Source organism: Schistocerca cancellata, chromosome 6 (assembly GCF_023864275.1).
Source record: "Schistocerca cancellata isolate TAMUIC-IGC-003103 chromosome 6, iqSchCanc2.1, whole genome shotgun sequence".
NCBI lineage: Eukaryota > Metazoa > Arthropoda > Insecta > Orthoptera > Acrididae > Schistocerca > Schistocerca cancellata.
This window is the reverse complement of record NC_064631.1, coordinates 177158727-177176946: the sequence shown is the minus strand read 5'-3', so window position 1 is coordinate 177176946 and position 18220 is coordinate 177158727.

The window sequence follows — 18220 nt, the reverse complement described above, 5'->3', positions numbered from 1 at the left end:
TAATTTTCTATTGCTTTATGTTTTTGTTTAATGTTTCCCTCCACAAAATAATCGAAATTAGGTCCATTACTTGACTTACTGAAAATTAATGACAAAATAATTTCAAATTCTTTGTTGATTCCAAGCAAATCTGTTCATCGTATCTTGTATTTAAATAATCATAATAAGTTACATTGTGTAAAAAAAGAATTCTAGTTCATTACTTTTTTAAACAAATTAAATTTTTCTTGCTGCTTTTATTTTCTAAAGAAAAGGATCCATTAATATACAATAACAATTAAATAATTGTTGGTATGATCTATCATCTCCATTTGAATCTAACAATTTGCGAAATAAAATTTTTTTATGTACTGGAATGGTTTTCAATTTATATTTTTCTTTTACAGATAGTAAATTCGATTTATTCACTACCTCTTTTTGGATGGTAGGAATTAATTTTGTACTGATTATCAAATATTCTTAATGAAATAAAGTAATAATAAAAAGTTAAATTTTTATTTATATTTTTATCACAAATCATAACTTTTTGTGTAAAAAGCCCACCCAAAATTATGAGTTTGTTTGTTGATTTTCAGTCTTATTATTTGACCATCATCTATTTTATCCTCAAGATTACTTAATTGGTTTATATATAGAGTTAAATTCGTTTTTCAAAAATATTCTAATAATCCTGTTGCTATTACTTTTTGCATGGTATTTACTTAATTCTTCTTTACTAATACAATTATTAAAATACTATTATATTCACCCCTCTTAATAAGATTATTTAAATGTTTTTGTCAGTAATGTTTAATTACACCATCAAAACCTCTAATTGGAACACGCACTTCAGTAATCTTCTGTCATTACAAGAAAAGTAAGTTTAAAAGTAAGGAAAAATTGTACTCAATTCATTCTGAAATTTTATAATTAAATTTCGTTTCACATTTGATTTTCCACCTTCATTTTTATCACCTTTTGCATTAATTTTTGATTCTAATTGTTCATTAACATTTGATTAATAATGACTGAAAATGTTCTAAATTTTTATACATTTTTTATTTTAACACCAAAAGTTTACATATTATATATAAAATAGCTTGGGATTATAGTTGTCTGATAATAGTTTTAGGATGAACAAACAGTAATGACCACAAATAAAACCATCAAAATAACATTTTTTCGACATCATAATGTAAATAATTTTGCCCCAAACATTAATGAATTCTTTTTGTACACATTCAGAAAATGCAACAAAAGCAATCTTAGTATTATTTATTTTGTAATAATAAAATCAGTGAGTAGCAACATTACCATTAAGCGTAGTTTACTATACCACATTCATCTTTCTTGTTTATTAAGTAATTTATTACCTAAAAACGCCTCTAAAATATTTTTCAAATTTTCAGCAATATTTTCTAAACCAAATTTTTATAGTTGTTTAATATTTGTTGTAATTTTTTGAATTTTTTAATCCAGTCCCTTTCTTTTCCATTACTAAATGGCTTCTACTGGCTTCTAATTCTTTGTCACATTTTTGTTTTGCATGAACAGATGATGTAATAGTTGCAGCACCACCAGCTAATGAACAAAGTGCGTCTAATGCTCATAACAAAATTACTAAAAGTCTGCCATCATATTTTGTTAATCCACAACCTGTTTTTTCTTTGTTTAAATGATGTTCAGTAGTTTCAGTTTGAATACCAGTGTAATAAGCAACTTTTCTCCATATTTATATCTCTGTTTCTCTTGCATGTATCAGGTGAACAATTATGAGTACTATTTAATTGACCATTAGTAGTTTTAGGTTTAGTTATACCACTAAGCAACAAAGGATAGTCAATTTTAAAATTATTGATTTATACAGATAAAATTTATGCAGATTTAATGAATCTAATGTTTTTAGAAATTTATAAATTTATTTGATTTTAAATATTAATTAATTCCTTTCCAAAATGAGGTTACGGTATCGCCATTGAAATAAGTCGAATTCCTATTTTCGTAAATTATAGTTATTACTAAATCTTTAATCATGAATAGAATCAAATAAAGGAATATATGGTTCATAAACAATTGGACCAACAAATATTAATTGCAATATAAAAGATGACATAACACTGGTTTTTATGAGAATAATCATTATACTTTATATACATTGCAACAGCTGAATTAAAATTAATGTTAATTAATCTGAAAGAAATTATTTTTGGTATAATACTTGCTACAGTCTGTTGATTGGCCAAAATAGTTTCATTTTAAAACCTAAAACGTCCACAACCCAAATATTTTATGCATATATGACTTAACATGGCTTTCAACAATAACTGGATTTAATATTTTAACTTGTCTATTAACTATATTAGGTTTGTTAGAATTAATATATTCCTCTAAATTTCTTTAACTATACTGAACATCACGAACTTTTATTTCTTCTCTATTCCAGTATATTTTACTATTTTGATGTAATATTTGGTGCAAAAAAATTTCTATAACAACCAATTAAAACATCTTCTTTGTAATTATCGTCCATAGGTGCAGTTAATGTTGTTTTGGAATAGATGAATTCAAACTTAATGGAATTAGCTGTGTCATTTATTATTAATCATCTATTACTGGAATAAATGCATTGCAATCAAGATTCATTTAGTGGTCATGATCAAAAACCGATTGTCAAGCAAAAGTAGGATGAAACGAGAAAAAAATTATAAACTTGGTAAACTTTTATCAAATTCTATAGAATTGGGGAGAAGAGAAATTTGTGGCACAACTTGACTATAAGAAAGGATCAGTTGGTAGGACATGTTCTAAGGCATTATGGGTTCACTAATTTAGTATTGGATGCAGTTTGGAGGGTAAAAATCGTAGAGGGAGACCAAGAGATGAATACACTAAGCAGATTCAGAAGGATGTAGGTTGCAGTAGGTACTGAGAGATGAAAAAGCTTCCACAGGATAGAGCAGCATGTAGAGCTGCATCAAACCAGTCCCACGACTGAAGACCACAACAACAACAATATTCTATTTGTAGTAATAGGAGCAACTGCATGTGGAAATATAAAATTAATGACTGATAATTATATTCTAGCTGCAGGCTGGAGAAACTAGGATAGAATAAAACGTTTATATATTTATTCTAAAAGTTTAGATCAACCAAATTACTCTAAATTTAAAAAAGGATGCAATAAAATTTAAAATGAATATAATGAAAAACTTGAAGGTTTTATTGATAATAATGATAAAATTGTACCATTAGATGACTGTGAAGAGCAATTGGTTGTTGTGTTTGATGATTTCAGTCTTGAAAATAAAGATACAGTTAAAGAACATTTTGCTACAGGATGACAGAAAGGAACGGATTATTTTTATTTAGCTTAAACATATACAAAAATACGAAAATAATTGGTAAGAGTCAATTTTGTTTTAAAGTATTTTCGAGGAGATGACACTAATTTAAATTCTAATATCATGAATCTGTTAGTGACATTTTAAAGTTTGATGAATTTAACGTAAATAAATGCTAGAATTGATAAATTTGGATTTACTACCATAGATATGTCAAAAAAATAAATAATGAAAGAATGTGCAAATGAAAATAATCTTTTAACATAAATATACAAATATTCATCATAAATGTCAAATGTTAAACATAAACAGTAAACATTAAAACAACAAATTATATATATTTTTACTCTTAATAAATGTTTGTGAAATATTGTCATCTGACAGGCCATAGTACACCTTCAGTGTATGATCCAGACGTTTTTAAGAATGCTAGATGAAATAAATAGGCAAAGGAAGAATTAAAAGAATATTTTAAAAAATGGAAAAAACAATCTAGAACTGAATGCAAGAAGTATAAAAAAGAAAATCAACTAGTTATTGATACAATCAAAGAGTTAGGAGATAAAGTTTCAAAAGCAATTGAAGAAAATGAATCTAAATAGCAAATTATTATTCCTTGTCAACAACATTATTTCGAAGAAATTAATAATACTTCAACAGTCAAACAGTGTGACAGAGATTAAGTGTTAAACAAATCAGACATACAATATTTATGGTATAAATATGAAGAAGAAGCAAAAGAAACAAAAAACATCAAAAAGGAAAAAATAAATGACACTGAAAGAATGTTTGATTTTCCAAATAATAGCGAAGATAATGTTTTTGTATTATGACCTACTTGTACATTTACATTTGTTGTTAAATTACCAGTAAAATTTGATGGTGATAAATTAATACCTGGTGACAGAACATTTGAAGGAACGTGTGGATTAATGGGTCTGTCAACTAAAAATGATATTACTATGGATGATATGAATGAAAATTTAATGATAATGATTTATGAAATTACGGCGATATATTAGTTTATTCAGCTGCTCTATACTCTGATAATAATAAATATGAAATAAATTCAAGAACAGGTAATAAATATAAATATCTGATGAAAGAAATCGGCAGTGTACGTTTTTTTAAAAAAATAGCAGTAGATTTAAATTCATATGATGTGAAAACATTGGTGAATGCTTAACAAAAAATATGGAGAAACCCATTCAATATATTTGGATGGACGATGTCTATCAATTAATCGAAAGATTCTCAGCAATCTGTTCAGACGAATTAGCTGGAAATAAATGTCATTATAATGAAAAATATGGAATCGAAAAAATTTTAACAAAGAAATTTAGTGATTTTATTGTTCATAGTCGAAAAGATATTCCATATTTAATTAGGTATTTGACAAATTTACCTTACATCTCTTGAAATCAGAAAAATATGAAAATGGATTATTTAATACTTTAATTAAAAACTACCATGCAAAATGCATTTCCCTGGTTATAAACATTGTGGTTCAGGAACAAAATTGGAAGAAAAATTACCTTAAGGCTGTAAAGGAATAAATATCTTAGATGAAGTCTGTAAAAACATGATATTGCATGTAAAGATAATAAAAATTGAGATAAAAGGCATGAAGCAGATGAAGAACTTCAGTTAATGGCAAAAGAAAGAATGTTTGCAGAAAATTCTTCATTTGGTGAAAAATTAGCAGCAACAAAAGTCAGAGGAATAATGTATGGAAAATAAAAAGTGTGAATGCAGCTTGATGATAATGGTTGGGTATTATGAATTTTTTAATATGGTGTTTTTATTAAATTTTTACAAAATTAAACTTCATAAATCCCCAAAATTGACAGCTGTCAATTTTGTTCTTTTCTTGTTAATGAAAAATGTAAATGTAATTTAAATATTCCTAACAGAAATAGAGAAATTGATAAAAATATTGGGTTTTTAATTTTACAACTATAAAAAAGCAAATACTATTTTATTAAGAATACAACATTCTTTTATTTCTTTATCAGTTTTAATAAAATTAACTGTCTTTCTGATAAAATTTATGCAGAAGGACATTTACTTAATAAAGGTAAAATAAAAAATAGTGAAAATGATGTACTCAATCCAGTACAAATGGATAGCGGTTTTTTTAAAGCTTATAAAGAAATTATGTGGGAAGGAAATATAACTCTTACTTTTACTGTAAGTTCTACTGCTGGAGGTCCTATTTTTCAGTGGTCTGATAAAAAATGTTGTAGAGTTGAAACAAAAGGTACATTACCAAATGAAGGAAATTTTGTGAGTATACCAATTACGAATTAGAATTAGAACAAGAAAGATAAAAACTTCCTAAAATCCCAATACCTTTCTTTGCATTACGAGCTATAGAAATCACTGGATTGAGAAATAAAAATTATTCTGAGATAGATACAACAAATCATTATAATTCAGCAGAAATTGAAATGCCTTACTTTATTTTTGTTGGTTTTCAAACAAAAAGAAAAAAATTGATCATTATTTGATTATGGTAAATTATGCAGTATTTATCTAAAAATAGAAAAAATAATTTTTTTATGCTCAAGCAAAAAGAAATTTAGACCTACCAAACGATTTTTAGAAGCATATGAATCATTTCATAATTTTAAATGACTGGCACAATAAAGGGAGTTACTGATATAATTTCATTACAAATGGTCCCACTTATGTTGTAAATATGACAAGAAGAAAAATATGGTGATAAATCAAGAAGGGACTATGGAATACATGCTACACACAACTGGAGCGAAATTTGAATGGACATAATCTTTCAGAAATACGCTTACCGACTTTCATTTAAGTCGCACAACTCCTTCTTGGTGTCCTGATTTTTTTTCATTAGTGTATATATCGTTCACTATGGCTGATAAATCTTCCGGATTTTGGGCACTTCAGCAAGGATTTTAACTTATGAATTGCAAGATACAGATGTGCCAACATTTTTCAGATAATAGAGCCCACTGCTTTGGGGAAGGACGTTAACTCGCAAAAAAGCGTGTATCTGACTAGGTGTTTTAATTTAAATATCTTTGAAGTCGCCAGGTAAGTCGAAAAGCTAGTTTCCTCGTTTTACATCCCTAACCCTGCCCAGGACATATTTGTCTTTCTTTGTGCTGTGACAAGAGTATTTTTTATTCTGGTTCTCTTCTAGAATTTTGATACTAGACCGTTATAGCTTGACAACCTATGTACATTTTTGTTGACACATGCGAACACTGCTCCAGTATAGGTTCTTTTTTTTAGTTTTCTTTTGAACCATGTTGGTAATATAGTGGCGAAGGATAATGTTTTCACTAAACAACAGAATGGACATAAATTTGTCTACGTTTAAAGTAGAGAAACGGCATGCTTCAAGACCCCCCCCCAGAAAAACGTGTTTTTTTCCGCATAAAATTCAAATGAAACCAGACTTTTGAAAGTGAGTTGTATATTTTACCGCAAGAATGGATTTTTTATTTCTTTAATTCACTTTTAACCGTTTCCGCGTATTCAGGTCACGTAAGAATGAATTTTACGTACTCTATTTAGCTCGATTTTATACCTTCGTATCTCGACCACGAATTAAAATATTCTTTTTGACTTTATCCAATTATCTACCATCGGGGAAAGTTTGGACCGATTCGTTCAAGGTTAAAGTACAGGACGGGCGAGCTTCAAAACTTCCCACAAAAACGAGATCGTGATAGCTGAACTTCAAAATTCGGCGAAAGAATGATTTGCGAGAAAACATTAGATATTTGTGCTGATATTTCTGACTTTTCCAGGTGTCACATGCATATATGGCCAGCGATGGAAGGACAGAGGTGTACAGCCAAAGCTTTATGGTGTTGCTTATAGAGAGTGATTGCCGCACGGATAACATTCATTGGGAGACAGCAGAACATTTTCCAATTCAGCTTGTGATATCTGAATCTGTGAGTGGCATTCACATAAAAACCGAATACCCGCCACAACAGAATCATGGAATGGTTCCAGTCAACTGTAACCAACACACTGGGAGACGGGATGATCGGTTCCTGTTTCGTACAACGCTGCCGGCCGCTGACGGATCTACAACCGCATCCAGTCTCCAACATGTTCGTCCGACGTCACCGCATGTCTTTCTTTAAGTCGCCACAGGTGTGAAAATCAGACGGTGTACGGTCGATGTTGCAGTGTTTTCCAACCAAATAGCTGAAGCGTAGCATTACTGCGATTGGGACACTGGGGGCGGGCGTAATCGAGCAACAGGTTCAATCCGTCAGCAGCATTCTGACAGACCGAGGGCAAAGCCAACAGTGGAAACGTTGAAACACGTATGTATTCAGTACCAGCGATGGCGAGCCATGAGAGAATCTCTCACCAGAGAGTTATTTATCGTTGCTAGTCTGCGCTTGACCGCGCGTGAGTGTAGTAGTTGTACGTAGCGAGTCGCGAGAGCAAGTAGTCGCGAGTTGTATTCAGTACAGTAGTGTGTGAGGAGTCGGCGGGGGTCGACATGGGTCTCTGGTCACGATTCAGGACGAGGTATATTGTTAAATAAGGTAATGAAGCAGCATTGCGCTCAGCTAATAATGTATTGTAATTGTAATTAATTTGTTCAAGAAATCCCCCAATAATAATTCTGTTTTCAAAGCAATCGTTATTAAAAAAGAAAAAAAATCATTACAATTGAATGTTCATTTCTCAATTTTTGTGTCGAGTTTACATTGGGCCATTATTTTTCAATATTTTTGTAGCGAAGGTACAGTCGCTTTTATTTCAGTTTAACGATGTTTTGTGGGAGCTCAACAACATTTGGGTCATTATTATTCAGTAATCTTGTGGGGAAATAACTTTTGGCACGTTCATTATCATAGACTTTTCCTTTTATTTTTTTATTTTTTAATAACGATTGCTTTGAAAACAGAATTATTATTGGGGGATTTCTTGAACAAATTAATTACAATTACAATACATTATTAGCTGAGCGCAATGCTGCTTCATTACCTTATTTAACAATATACCTCGTCCTGAATCGTGACCAGAGACCCATGTCGACCCCCGCCGACTCCTCACATACTACTGTACTGAGTACAACTCGCGACTACTTGCTCTCGCGACTCGCTACGTACAACTACTACACTCACGCGCGGTCAAGCGCAGACTAGCAACGATAAATAACTCTCTGGTCAGAGATTCTCTCATGGCTCGCCATCGCTGGTACTGAATACATACGTGTTTCAACGTCCCACGTCTCCCCCAGCAAACAAATCCAAAGCTGTTCACCGAAGTTCCGGTAGGTCTTTTTCGGCTACAAGAGACCATCTGCTCATTGAGTTCCTCGAGCATGGAAACACAATCATGAGTAGCGCAATGGAGACACTTTTATAGAAACTGCTATGCGCCATACAGTCAAAATGCCCAGGAATGCTGTCGAGTCGATAACGCCCACCGCCGACACTGACAATCGGACAAAGACTACGCTACAGTGATTTGGTTAGGAAATATTGCGACATCCTCTCACAGCCTGGATCTTTCACCGTGTGATTTTCATCTGAAGGAAGACATATGTGGAAGTCGATTTCTGTAGGACGAGCAAATGCATGAGTGGGTGCGATTGTGGATCAGTCAGTTGTCGACCTCGTTCTACGAAACAGGAACCAATCGTCTCGTCACCCAGTGTTATAAATGTCTTAACGCATGGGTCGGTTACAGTTGACTGGAATCACTTTGTGGTCCCGCTGTGCCGGGTGTTTGGTTTTCATTTTAGCAACTCTTATACATGGGCGTTATTACAGATAAGGCTGCCATGATATGGAAATCGCCCAGTACTTATAGTACCTCCAGTTGCATCATAATTTGGGTACATAATTTCCACTTTTTATGCACATTGTTTTCGTTTTATCACACTTTTTGTCCTACAGAACTGGCCATTCCACCGGCCTTGCTAATGATTAGTTGTAAACTTCGTAATGTTTCTGCTAGAAAAATGATGTCATTTGTAAGAGGTCCATGACTAAGGAATTTATTGCTAGCGCACTCGAGCAGATGTAACTTCAATGGATTGCTCACGCTCTGTCGGCGATATGTAAACTACAATAGAATCGCAGACCAGAGAGCAGTATGGGCAGCAGCAGTAGTAGTAATAGCTCGCGGTCGGGCGGTTGGGGAGGCCGGTCGTAGACAACGATGGTGGTGCCTGAGCGATGTAGCACAAGGCAAAAGCAAAAATTATTGTTCTTTATTGCCGCGCTCGTATGTTAATTGCTACAACTGGTTTTTGTACTATTGTTATATCAAAGTACCATGTAAATGTTTTAAAAAATCTTTCAATAATCTTTCTTATAAAGATAACTTTTGACAGTCATTCATCTGAATTTAAAATTTTTACTAATTTCTCCTATCCATAACAAATTCTAGTGGCCAGCATTGCACTGGGCTGTGCCAGAAAAATTTTATAAGAGCAGATATACATGCGTTATCCGGCGACATCATTGAGGTAAGAATTTTCAGTTTATTCAGAATAATTCTTCAGGGCCATGACGCAGCACTGCTGACGTCCAGATGTACCTGTTTAGATTCACTATCAGTTAATTATTGAAAGGTTACATTACGAGATTTATTTTGAAACGTTATATATGAGTCACATTTTTATTGAGAGGTTAGTCATTTTTTTATTCATGGGTTATGGAATTTATGTTGGGAGGTCACACATTAGCAAAATCTAGGTGGGTAAGCCTAGATTGGTCATTCACAATTACGCCCACATTCGCGTTGTCCACAGTTTTTCTCACTATGAAATCTATGGCTGACAGGAATAGTGACAAAATGGATCCTTGTCTGCCATCTGTGAGAATACTAAAGAAAGGATAGTTCCCATCTTCTGCTCTTTTACAGCAACTCAAATCTAGATCAAAATCTGTGAGTTGGTCAGAAATTCCTTTTAGGCTTACAGTATTCACAATGATTCTTGGTATACAGTGTAATTTTTTTTCACTCAAAGAATGCAGTTCAGATGCAGTGGACAGTTTAACTCTATGCATTGTTCCTTTAAGATGCACAGAACATATATTTGTTGGAATCAAGATCTTCCCTTCCAAAGCCACCCTGGTCTTCTCGTAGTCAACAGTCTGTTACTTCTTGTATCGTTTTTAGAAGCACGAAGGAACCGACTTTGCCTAGCACCAAGGGAAGCGTCATACCCCCCCCCCCCCCCAGTTTGTACATTCGGTTAGACTTCCTTTCTTCGGTAGATTAACTATGATACTATGATGCCACTCCTCCAGTATTCCGGAAATTTCCCTGTTCGCCAACAGGTACTGCACAGTATAGTGAAGAGGAAAATTAGATCTGAAACTGCATATTTCACAATTTCTGCTGAGTTTTTATCCAGGCCAGTTCCTTTATTGCTTTAAGGATTGTGACTGCTGCTCACAAATCTCCTTCTGTGACATCACCTGTTTCACAATTAGATTTTGCGTATTTGCACTCAGTTTCGAAGTTGTAAACATTAACAGGGTTGGGCTGGTTTAAGATTTCTTTGAAGTACTCAACTCATTTAAGAAGAAGAAGTTGGCCTTTGGCTGTGCAGCGGTGAGGACGCGCTGTTTGTGTTCCTGCCGCGGAGCGAGCGCTCGTGTTGTTTACATAGTACTCGGCCGTTTCGCGCGTGCCGTACTCAGCATATAGATCACTATGGCGCACCAATACAGAAAATCGACGCTCAAATTTACGTTCCGCAACGAATTTGCACGGCCCAAAGCACTCGAAGTCGAACGATTTCTACGAGAAGAAGTTAAAATCCCGGCGACCGACATTCTCGGCATTCACTTGTCCATTGTGAGTAGTATCGTATATGTCAAGATCATCAACGACGAGCCGGCCGAAGTGGCCGCGCGGTTCTGGCGCTGCAGTCTGGAACCGCGAGACCGCTACGGTCGCAGGTTCGAATCCTGTCTCGAGCATGGATGTGTGTGATGTCCTTAGGTTAGTTAGGTTTAACTAGTTCTAAGTTCTAGGGGACTAATGACCTCAGCAGTTGAGTCCCATAGTGCTCAGAGCCATTTGAACCATTTTTTTCATCAACGACGCAACACGTGAACGGATCCTTCCGGACACGAAACAGGGCCTCCGTTTCTGCCATGCTGATGGCAATGTGGGGACTGTGCACGTCGATTACTCTGGCATGGGACTTCGCACGATCAGAATTTTCGAACTTCCTTTCGAACTACCGGCGGAGGACGTCGTGACAGCGCTGGGCCCCTACGGCACGGTCCATGATCATATTACGGAAAAATGGACGCAATTCCAGACATATCCTGTGCTGAACGGCGTCCGCCAGGTCCGAATAGAACTTAAAAGACATGTACCTTCATATCTGAATATCGGTTGCTGCCGTGCCATCGTCATCTACGATGGGCAACCGAAGACCTGCTCTGGTTGTGGGAAGGAGGGACACCTCAGATCAGAATGTATGCAACGTCGAATCACTCAACTGCCGCCGGCTGAAGCGGACCCGCCATCGCCATCGCTGCTTCCTGTGACTTATGCAGCAGCCCTCACGACAGCTACCACTTCACCACGACAGCCGACATCCACTGTTGGGTCGCGGCTCCATGCTCCAATACAGGGCGATGATGACACACCCGTTCCACAAGCTACGGATTCAACTCCGATGCCGCCGCCCCCGTCGACGGATAACAACATACATGACGATAGCATGGCCGTAGACTCGCTTATTGTGCCTACGGCTGCTTTTGTGCCGGAACGTCGTGAATCTTTGCCAACGGCTGACACAGAAGGACACACCAGGAAGCAACGTTCTCCGAAGCGACGGAAGCGGAGGCGTAGAGCAACTTCCGAACGGGATGCGACACAGCCTCCAGAGGATGACGATTCCACCTTCAATCTTCAATGACGACGCTACCACAGAGGCAGCCGCCATTTGCTGCAGTGTGGCACCATCGAACGAAACTGAGGACAAACTACATATATCTACAGTGGCAAAATCGGATGCCGAGATGCAGGACAGATGCTGCCCACCACCTTCTGGAGGGCCCACGGCATTGGCGCCGGCTCTCTAGAAAGGACAGCAGGTGAGGTTTGGGGGGATGCGGAGATGTCAATACAGTCAGAAGCGTCATAGGTAATTCCAGTCTTAATGGATAACTTAACACCTGCGGTTCGGCAACAAGCTTATCGTATCGCCACGCTTAACCTCAACACGATACAAACGGCAGTGAAGATCCAGTTGCTGCGTGAGATGCTTCGTTCTTCGGATGTTGACATTGCCCTGTTGCAAGAAGTATATATAGCGGCCCTCCCCGTTTTCTACGGTTATGTGACATATGTGTCACCGGCGGACCGGAATGGCAGCGGTACGGCAATATTAGTGCGCGACGGAATTGCCATCGAAGAAGTGATTTACCTTCCGTCAGGAAGGGGGCTGGCGATCACAGCATTGGGCACGCGCATCATTAACATTTACGCTCCATCAGGAACTGACCAACGCCGCGAACGATCGCTGTTCTACTCGGAGGATATCGACCCCTCTTTATCAGCCGCTTCGAGAAATATATCTTCGGCGGCGATTTTAACTGTGTGCTCCACCCCAAAGACCAAGTCCCACATTTCTCTACTTGTCAAGAACTTCGGCTACTGGTTCGAGATCTGCTTCTCACCGACACGTGGGAGACAGTGCACGGTGACCGTCCCGGGCCGACATACCTTACTAGTCACTCAGCCAGTCGCCTAGACCGCATTTATGTCTCACGAGCTCTAGCACCGGGAGTATTGGACGCCGAATGTTGGCCGCTTGCCTTCTCCGATCATAGCGCTTTCATATGCACACTCACTCTACAACAGCAGCGGATATGGCGTAGCCGAGGACCCTGGAAGCTGAATGTGGCACATCTTCAAGCCCCGGAATGCCGTCAGATTATCGTTAACACATGGCTGGATTGCGAACTTCGTCTTCCCCGATACCCATCGACTCTAGCATGGTGGGTGGACTGTGCAAAACCAGCTTTTCGGCGTGTGCTAACACAATTCGGAAAAGATATCGCAGCTTGGCATCGTCACACATTGGACTTTTATTACACGATGCTTCGCGAACTCGACAGCCAACCACCATCTCCAAACCGACAAATGGAAAGCCGCCGAATTAAAGGTAAAATATTGTCTCTTACGAGGAAACGTTTGGAGGGGGTCGTAGTGCGATCGCGATGTCAAGACCGAGTGGAAGGAGAAAACCCGTCTATGCATCACATCGTGCTCGACAGCCGCCGACGCCGACAGCAGCTGATCACAGACCTCGTATTGTCGTAATGACTCAGGTGGCGATTACAGAAGCCTTCGCAGATCACTATCGCCGGTTTTACGACGAGGTGAATACAGAGGACGAGGAAGCGGACGATCACGACATACTGCAGCACGTGTCGCACAACCTCGACAATGCAGCAGCGGCGACGCTGTTAGGTGGAATTACACGAGACGACATCGAGGACGCGCTTAACAAGGGAGCACTCAAGAAATCTCCCGGGCCAGACGGACTGCCGCTCGAGTTTTATCGTACTTTCCGCGATCTCATGATGCCCCGATGGATCATCATGTACCAAGAACTGATGACCCTCGGTTACCACGTGCCACCTGCTTTCGTGGAAGGTCTCCTTATACCGATACCCAAACCCCTCCAGAGATCGGACGGTCGAGGACTACAGGGCAATTACAATGCTCAACTCGGACTATAAAATCTTCGCCCGACTACTCGCCAGCCGCATAAAGAAGGTTCTGCCCCTACTCCTCTCAATGGAGCAAACGACACAGGGCGGAGTGACCAACATGCAAACGGCAACCAGTGAATGCAGGGATTTAATAGCCATTGCCACATCCTGTCGCCTTCGAGCTGCTCTGATCTCCATTGATTTCGACCACGCCTTCGACAGAGTTCACCACAAGTTCCTTCTGTCCGTTATGGCCCGCACGGGCTTCCCGCCTGACTTTCTCGACATCTTTCAGCGCCTTTTCCGTGGAGCTGCGTCCCGTGTACTGGTGAATGGACGGATTGCGGGTCCCTTTCCGATCCGACGGTCAGTTCGCCAAGGATGCCCACTCTCCATGATCCTTTACGCGATCGCACTCGAACCACTTGTCGGAGGGTTGAAAAACAAGCTCTCGGGCATGTCATTGAGGGATCACACCTTTCACTGCAGAATATATGCTGATGACCTTCTATTACTTGGCCGATCTGGTGACGAGTTACGCTCGGTGATACAATGAATCAATCGTTATGGTTTGGCAGCGGGCAGCCTCATGAATGTGGCCAAGTCGGCAGCGATGCCCATTGGGAGAGGTCTACAGAAGGACGCTTTAGCCCCACTCCCACTAGTTAACAAGATCCGGTTCTTGGGCATAACATTTACACAGGATGTGCGCCGCACGGCTGCCATGAACTATGCACGATTACTACAGGCAATACGCACAGAAGTTCGCCGGAACTTACTTCGACGGATGGACCTCCTACAGCGTGTGGAATACCTCAACCTTCACGTGGCAACTAAGATGATCCACATAGCCCAGGTCCTACCGATATCGACAGCGATGTCACACAGACTGCAAGCAGCGTTTGGATATTACCTTACCGCCGGACACCTATTCAAAGTCCGCTACGAAACACTCACCCTCCCTCCGCTTGATGGCGGACTGGGACTTATAAATGTACGAGCGAGGGCTACAGCATTATACTTGTGCACAATGATGAAATTGTGGACCCACAAAGATGCTTCCCTTACGGGTCGTCTGTCAGAGGAATTGCTGCCGGCGTCTCTTCTGCCACCTGTTACGGTTGCGCACATTACACCCTCACTCTCGCACCTCTCGGCATTTATTCTTGAGTGTAGTTACGTGCACCCAGACCTTCCCAACACTCGCACTCCCAAGGCGAGAGACTTTTACAGACTGCTGCTAAGGTCCATCCCTCGCAATGTGATTGAGAGGAAGAGCCCTACGACCCTATGGCCTGCAGTGTGGAGAGTGGTCCAGAAGTCGTTCCTCCCCACGCGGGTATGAGCCGCGTGGTACCAGGTGGTGAACGGGAAGGCTGTAACACGACAAAGGCTGCACGCTATTGGGATGGCGGATCCCCCCCTTTGCCCACGTTGCCACCTTGTGGATACTGACGAACACCGTTTAACAGGTGGATCGGCGTCAGAGGTATGGCTGCTAGTGCAGAAGATCCTCGCCTGCTACCTCCGTATCGCGCCTCGCACAATTGAGCCACGGCTCCTCCTTTGTCCAGAGGATACTTATTTCCCGCCTGCGAAGACTCACGCTCTCACATGGTTTAAAGGCATGTCCATATACTACCTCTTTCGAGATGATGAAAAGATGGTGCTTGATTACTGGCAATTTCTCCAGGACAGTCACAGCACACTTGAGTGTACACCCCGATACCGACAACTATTTGCGAATTATTTGCGCAGTGTCTTCGATAACCCCCCTCACAGTTGGGGAGTACCGGGCAGAGGATGACCGCCTTCATGGGGCTCCACACGCTGCGAAATGTTGTACCAATTTGGTACATGGAATCTGTACGCAGATGGACCATGCACATGGAATGGCGTGCGGGATTTGGTTACATTCTTCTTTCTTTATTATCTATCATCACACTATTGGTTTCAAATTCTATTTCATAGTTTAGAAGGAACTCTTGTTCTGTTGTTGCTACGGATGTACATTCTAATTTTGTTTGTCGTAACTGAAAGACGCCTTTTTCCATCTATATAAAAAAAGGTTGGCAGAGGAAATAATTTACAATTAAAAAAATTTAAAAAAAACACAAAAACAAAAAACAAATAAAAACACAAAAAAACAAAAAAGATAAAAAAAGAGATAGCGCGACGGCAAAGGTAATTGGCTGGGAATCGAAGAACCCAGGTTGGAATCTCGAAGAAACCTACCGGGTGTTTTTATTTTCTTTTGTATTTTTCCATAAAAAAAAAAGATGGTAGAGCACTTGCCCGCGAAAGGCAAAGGTCTCGAGTTCGAGTCTCGGTCGGGCACACAGTTTTAATCTGCCAGGAAGTTTCATACCAGCGCACACTAAAAAAAGAAAAAATCTGAGCTGAGTGGTCAGCGCGACAGACTGTCAATCCTAAGGGCCCGGGTTCGATTCCCGGCTGGGTCAGAGATTTTCTCCGCTCAGGGACTGGGTGTTGTGTTGTCCTAATCATCATCATTTCTTCCCCATCGACGCGCAAGTCGCCGAAGTGGCGTCAAATCGAAAGACTTGCACCCGGCGAACGGTCTACCCGACGGGAGGCCCTCGCCACACGACATTTCATTTCAGAAGCATGTTCAGCTTTTATCAGAAGTTTTCCACTTTTATATTTAATGGGACCGTTCGAAAAAAAAAAATTGGCTCCAATAGGTACTCGAATGACACGGTACGCCCTGCCGTCATTTCGAGGGGCAATATTTTACGCGTATCTACATTTCCATTGAAACCGCTCTTTTTTGTCGGTTCTACAATTGCTTTTGACTCTGTCGTATAACTCGGCATATTTCCAACTAGCTACTTGGAGCTCTTGTTGATCTTTAGGTTGTTCACGCATTTGCTTTAACATCTTTCATGTATGAGCTACCAAGATTCGTCTTAATCCATTGCCCCTTCGGTGTTTCTCTCGGTCGTCCAGTTGCTTCTTCAGCACATATGCTTACAGAATCCTCGAATTGAAATCATTGTGTTTCTACGTCATCAGATAGATCTTGCAATGCGTGGAGTTGATTTTTAAGCGTAATTACGAATGGCTTTTCTACTTCCTTATCTTTCAGCTTTGTCACATCAAACAATCGGCGTTGCTGCTATTTAAACTTCACTTTCAAGTTCTCTCGGACCAAGAAATGGTCCGATTGACAAACTGCAGCATCAGATTCATGCATCCCTCAAAGATAACTTCCATCGGCTATTTATACAAATGTAATCAATTTCAGTCAGAGTGTTTCCATCAGGCGAACGCGAGGTCTTCTTATGTATCATTTTCTGTTGAAAGAAAGTATTGTCTGCACAGAGCCCATGACCGATACATATTAATATGAGACGTTCGCCATCATCATTCGTGTGCTGTGCTGTCGCGAACGGTCCAACAACACGCTGAAAGCCATTACGGTCACTGCTAATTAATGCTCAGAAGAGAAACATCAGTTCAATTCATGCATGGCCTGGGCACAAGGACTTCCCTGCTTCAGGTGCAAGATAACATCTCTGAGTTTCGGCACGCTTCATTTGCTGAAGTAGTAAGAGCAGGATCATGTAAATTCATTATCATACTATACACAGTTACATTTTAAATTACCGTGCTATTTTTACGAAAATTTCACGGGAATCTTAACAAACGTATTACCTCTTAACTACTCTTTCTATGCGGTTTTGGGTGTGTCTACAAAGAGTATTTCTTTCCATAAAGAAAATGATGGTTCGTTCAGTCTCTTGGTGGATGAAAAAAATTAAAATCTGTAACGCTTGTAGCTTATTTTTGGTACTCAGTGAACGTGATGTGAGCCCCCTTTTTAATCCGTGTGTCACAGTTCATATCCGCAAACTGCATTTTTTTCAAACAGGAGTCTTTAATAGCCGATAAATAACGCCACAGAGATTTCGAGTACAAGCAACGTGATGTCTGATTGTCAGTAGCATAGTGGTCGCCAGTGTAGCATTCAGTGAGAAGTGAGTGAGAAAGAGACCGATATTTGTCACCTGCTGAGCGGTCTGGAAGTAAATAGCAGAACACAGAGGTGCAGAGTCAGAGGATGTTGCCTTTTTCGCAAACCTGATTTTGTAAAGATTAATTTGAGAAGTGTGAAGATATTCAGGTAATACTGTAGCTGCATTGCCTGCTCGCTCACAGTTTATGATGGCT